Genomic DNA, 6302 nt, shown 5'->3' with positions numbered 1-6302 from the left:
GCCACCTTTCTCAGTGAGTCAGCGTGAGCAGCAGCTGAGAGGCAGCATCAGGTGGTTTTCCAGAGCTGGGGCTGATAATTTGGGCTGGCCAGGGGTGAAAGGTGTAAATTATTGCAGTGGCCAAAGGCTCTGCTCTGGTGCTGCTGTGGTCTGGTAGCCATCAGGAGGAGCAGTGAGGGTGTTGGCATGATGGTTTGAGTTGTGCTGGGACATTGCTCCTCTGGATTTGTCAAGCTCAAGTTAAATGTATGTAATTTTACCATCTCCTGATTCTTCGGGGGCTGACTCATGCTTTCTTGGCCTGAGTGATTCATAGCTCTTGAACTCCATTGCTAAATTCATTATGCAACAATTACAGGGTTGGGAATGCCACCCTAAGTGCACACAAACAAGCTGGCAGCAACTCCCCCCTCCTTTTCTCTCACCCTGAGCTGCCAAGAGACCTTCCTTGGGAGTTTGCTCTTGTCCCTGCTTTGTGAGTGAGGGTCTGCCATGTCTTGCTGCTCTGCCCTTGAGCTGGGAGGGGCAGGAGTTGCAGGTTGGGTGTTTCTGGAAGAGAGGAGAGCCTAGGAGGGAAGGATGGAGATGCACAGCTTCATTCATCAGGACCAGTTGCCTTAATTTTATCCCAGCTGCTCCATATGATGTTATGGCATCCTTAATGATCCATATGGGAAAACCCCAAGTATCAGACCTTGCTCTGAGGTGCTCCATGTGGTGATGTTGGAGTTTGGCAGCATTTCATGGGCACAGATTCTGCTTGGTGACTGGCACAGCAGCTCAAAGGTCAAATACTCCTCCAAGGAGAAGGATGAAGGAAGGCAGGAGGAGAACCCTGTGCTGGCTGTGAGGTGTCCAGTACTACCTTCATTTTCTCTCCTTGGTGGGGCTAAGATGAGATTTAGGGATTTGTGTAGGACTTGGCTTTTTACTAGTGAGATCTTGAGCAAGAGTTCATCTGCCATGTGAAGTTAAGTGGGTTTTGTACTGGGTGGGCTTTGGGGGGTTAAGCAAAGCAGTGGGTGGGAGCAGGGCTGTAGGGCTGTCAGTGGGATGCAGAAGGGTCATCCCCACCATCTGCTGGAGCAGATCAGATTTCAGGCTTTAAGGTGCCTCTGTTACCTGAATTTGACTTCTGCACTGGTTTTTCTGCCATCCAAAGAACATCTCTTCTAAGAACAAACATTCAAGTGAAGTACCTCCAAATGGCAGGGTTGGCACCTCTGCCCAGCAAGCCCTGCAGAAAGTCTTCCCTAAGTGTCACAGACACATTTTATGGAAAATCCTTTCCTTAGGATTTTTTCTCCTGAGAAGCTGAGAGGCCTCAGGAACAAAATGTAAACAATGGTTATCTGCTGCTGGGGAATGCAACAGGTGCATCTGTGATTGGTCTCATGTGGTTTTTTTTAATTAATGCCCAATCACAGTCCAGCTGTCTCAGACTCTCTGAGTCACAAGCTTTTGTTATCATTGCATTCTTTTCCTTTTCTTGCAAGCCTTCTGAAGAAATCCTTTCTTCTATTTTTTAGTATAGTTTTAATATTATATAATAAAATAATAAATCAAGCCTTCTGAAACATGGAGTCAGATCCTCATCTCTTCCCTCTTCCTGGGACCCTGTGAACACCACCACACCTAAGAGCAGCCATTCTTCCCAGCTGAGGCCTTTAAATCTTGATATCTTTGGAAAGAGTCTCTTCTGGACAGCTCTGACTATTGCACCTTGGGACAGCAGAGAAGAATGCTTGAAAGTTGGGCTCACCAGTGGCTGAGGTTTTCCTTGGTCCTCCTTGGCCTGTGGCAGCAGAGCCCTTGTGCTGGTAATCCCAGGAATGGCAGAAGCAAAGTAAGAACTGGACTGATGAGGAGGAGATCTGCACCAGCACTTCTGGTTTTATGCTCGCAAGTCAAGTTAATCTAAAGTATCAGAAATCCTATTTTCAACAGAGTAAGTGGTAAATATTTGCTTAAACTAGATGTCAGAGCAATTGTATTGTCAGAGCAGCAAGTCAAGCCAACAACTACCCTGACTGTGGCCAAGAGGAGATGCAGAAAGCACAGAAAGTAGGGCACGTATGGTGACGTGCGGCTTGATAAAAATAAGGTTCTTCAGCAACAGAAAATCTGCCTCGCAAGCAAGGCAGTGGCAAGCTGCTCCCAGAGTCTGATTTCAGACTCAAACTGGCGATGTTGGCACCGCAGAGAGCCGTGCTAAGGTTTTGTTAGCATTCTGCTAGCAAAACATTTCGTTTCCATCTCCTGGCTTGCATGTGAGATAAGGCGAGTTCCTCCGGAGCGGGCGGGCAGGGGTGGCAGGGAGAGGCGGTGCTGCTTTTCCCGTGCAGCTTTCTGCTCATCTGCATCTTAAGGAGCCTTTGTCCTCTTCAAGTATTGTGCTTCCACTTTCTAGAAGATGCTCTTGTAATATCCTGCAGGCCTCCAGGGAAAGCAGCCTGGGTTGCCCTGGTGCAGGCGTGCTGATGGTGGGCGCTGCTGGGAGTGGGCTGGCCCTGGCACCCTATAGCAGCTGTAGGGTGCTGCAGGGGGGGTCTGTAAGTGTTGGATCAGCAGCCTCAGGGCCCCCTTCTTGCATGCTGGGGGCCAACCTTGACCTGCAGAATCTGGGGGAACTGGAGGATGAATTTTTTGGTGATCCGTGTGTGGTTTAGGTCAAGAAGTCATCGTGGAGTTCACCAAGGTATAAGGGCTAAAGCCTAGACAACAAATCCAGATGTTTGAGCTGTCTGGAACAAAGCAGCCCACACTGTCACATGGATAATTAATTTCTCCCAAAGTCTCACCTCTTTACTCTCCCAGCAGAGCCTGTGGGCGCCCTGCTGGTCCCTGCACAGCAGAGGCAGGAGGGTAACACCATCCTGAGCAGCTGTACGGGCTCCCTGATGGATGCAGGATGGGTCAGAGGGTGTCTTTGTATGTTATTTTGTTAAGGCCTTTTGAGGATTATTGGAATTGTTATAGATGCGTTCAATAATGTCCATAAGCTTTAGAGTTGAAAGCATTTTGTTAGTGGTAATTAAATGCAACTGCTGGTTAAAATGGATGGATCAGATGGTTGGGAAGAGAATCCTCTCATAAATCTCCCACAAAATCAATATTCCTGCTGTCAGGTGTGTAGCAAATGCTTTTAAATTCTGCCAATCACTGGCTTTGTCACCGTGCTGCCACAAAGCTGACAGAATCACACCTTTCCTTGGAAAGGGACCAGCGAGGCAGGGCTTTCTTTTGGTGGCAAAAACCTCAGAAAATCAATAAAAATTGTGGAATGCAGCCCCACTGGATGGTAAAGTCAGATCATTGGGCTCACCAGTGGCTGGGAAGTTTTTTCATAGTAGGTGCATTAGTTGGTCGTATCTGCACGGGGGCTGCCTGGAGTGGGAATTCCCAGGGAAAGGCCCATCCCTGTCCATAGCTGGGACCCTGCAGGAGCCCTGCTGCTGGCACATCCCCCTGGCACGGCCTGAGGTGCCCAGGAGCTGCAATTGGAAAATCCAGGCACTTATCTAGCTTGTTGCTGTGCCAGAATAGGGCTGTTCCTAGGATTATTTTTTATTCGGTGGGCCAAAATATGTGTAAATGGCTTTAAACAATGGAAGGATTTCTGTTAAAAAGAGTGGGGTGCGGGTGTGAATAGGGTTGTAATTTATATCTTGAGGGAAGGGTGTGGGCTCTTCCAGTGGTGTTTTTGAGATTCTGTTGGAAATTAGCTTGGGGTTTGCTTTTTATTTTTTTTTAATTTTCCCCACGTCTTATTTTCAAGCCTGTTTTGAGGGAAAATTGTTGTTTTCCAAATTACAGATCTCTCAATGTGTAGCTGAAAATGTCAGGAAGAGGGATGCAGTTTTGGAAGCCTCCACACATCTGTCTGTGGCAGGGTTGATAAAAAATGGAAGCTCTAACCAGAAAAACAAATAAAAAGAGGTAATATCACTGTCACAGATGGGTCGGGCTGCTTTCCCTGCAGGTGTCTGCACTGCAATCCCCACTCCCATATAATGTGCTGTGGAAAAAAATAAATTGAGAGCCCAATCGGAGACTTATGCCCTCAATTAATTTTTGTTCCACATAATCAGAGCTGCTGCATGCCTTTCCTTCAATATTTAACTGCCTGGCTCAGAGGATGGGGCTGCTCTCGTGCGAGGCAAGTTGGGATTCTCTTCGTGTTTGCACAGAAATCCCATTCTGATCCTTCTTTCTTTGCCCAAGGGCAGGGATCCTGCTGCTCCTCTGATGCTGCAGATAAATTTTGTTAGCAGACACTTTTCTGCTAAGGGGAGCAAAGGGGAGAGGGGAGTGGTGTGTGCTGGATTCTTGAAGGAATAAAATTTCCTTGTCTTCAAGCATCACCTTCCCTGGAGCTGTCTGGGGCACGGTCAGAGGGGAGAGCTCTGCTCTGGTTCCACGTGCTGAGCCCTCAGCTCAGGGAGAAAAGCAATCAGGACAATTAGTGAGTGCTGTTGAGTGGGGTTTCTCTGTGCACTGGGTTAAAGGGGAGTGCCTTGTTCTGCTGTAGTTTGAAATTGAGCCCTGAACTTTCTGATTTTTAACTCGACTCAAAATCGCCGTTGAGATTTTCACGTTCAAGCTGGCAGAAATGCCCCCCTCCCTTCTTCTTGTGGAATTTCATAGGTAAGAGCCCAGGGTGTCTGTTTTTACTGATCCACTGATAGACCTGAAAGCAGAGGGGAACCCAAGGTGTCCCCCTGGGGAAGTCCAAGGGGGCTGAGCAGTTCTTACAGCTCCAGAGCATCCTTCAAGTTGTTCCCACTGCCTGGAGTAGAGCCACACCTCAAACTGGGACTGGAAAAGCCCATTCTGCCCATGGATGTGCAGGAAGAGCCAGTGAGAGTGGAGCTTGGCTGGTGAGGAAGATGACAGGGAATAAAAATAGAGAGGGGAGAAGAAACCCCCAACTATTAGTGGGTGGGAAAACCATCCACATGGAAGTTATAGATTTGAAAATATCCCCAGGCAAGAGCAGCTTAATGCAGAAAGGTTCAAAAAATTTAGAATGTTTATTAAAACCTTATCAAAAATATAACAGAAGACTGAATAGAGAAAATATTACAGGACTGGGGGCCAAAGGATTTTTCCCACCATGTGCTCATCCAAAAAATTGATGTTCCACCTTTTAACCCTTTAGCCCCTCCCAAAGTTCTGCCCATCAACTCCTTCTTGACTGTTCAGTGGTGGGCATCTCCTACACCTTGACTGGAGGTCAGGTGTTGCCATAATAACAAGCCAAAATTTATAGATAAATTCATTTATAGGAGCTGCTCTGCACAGGAGCCACATGGAGGGAGGTGAGATCTGAGCTGGTTTAGCTTTAATGCTCTGGTGTGCTCCTAAATCCTGGGTGAGAGCTGTGCTCAAAGCCCTGCCCTGCTGTGTTTGCTGAGCTCCCCAGCCCTCTGTGTCTATGCACCACCACCAGGTTTGGGTCACTCCTCGCTGCACACTGATCTGGGGGAGGGCTGCTTGGCAGAGAAGGGGTTTTTAGGTTTTTTTTTTTTATTATTCTTTTAAGGAAGCCCACATTGAAATATTGATAGGAAAAAGAATGTATATTGTGCCATGTTGGGTGTTTACAGGAAATATATGGTGAAAATACTGAGGGGCTTTCCTCAAACAACTGCCAGTATTGTTAGGAGTGGAACAGTTGGGAGGAGAAAAGAAAGAGGCACTTAAATTTTTCTATTACCAGTGTTGGCTCCAGTGAGATTTTTTCGACTTTCTTCTTCACTTTTTTTCTGTTGCTTGTATTTTATTCCCTCTGCTGGGAAGGAGCTCATTGAAGACAGAGAGATTATCTGGAATTAGAGATAAAGCAGCCAAACCAAAATCTTTTTAATTCTCTGGAGCAGAATTTAGCTTGAAATTTTGAGCTTTCCATCAAGCTAGAAAAATATTTTACAATGATGCACCTTTGCAGCAGGCAGCAACGCAAGTTCCTTTGCTGCAGATGGTAAGACAGTATCTTCCCTTTAAGAAGGTAATTGGGGCACAGATTAAGTTACTTACTTTGCATACAAGAAACCTGTGGGAAAGCCAAGAATCTCTCCCAATTTCTGATGAGATCTCTCACCCAGAATATTTCTGTACCTGCTCTTCCCCACCAACACTCCAGGGCAGATGTAGGAGTTGTGTTCCCTAAGGGGTCCTGACTGAAATACATATATATTTTTATATATATTTTTATATACATTCATATATATATTTATATGTATTTTATATATATCTTTATATATTATATATCTTTATATATATTTATATATATTTTCATA

The sequence above is a fragment of the Geospiza fortis genome, unplaced genomic scaffold (assembly GCF_000277835.1).
Source record: "Geospiza fortis unplaced genomic scaffold, GeoFor_1.0 scaffold188, whole genome shotgun sequence".
Taxonomy (NCBI): Eukaryota; Metazoa; Chordata; class Aves; order Passeriformes; family Thraupidae; genus Geospiza; species Geospiza fortis.
Note: the sequence above shows the minus strand (reverse complement) of the source record.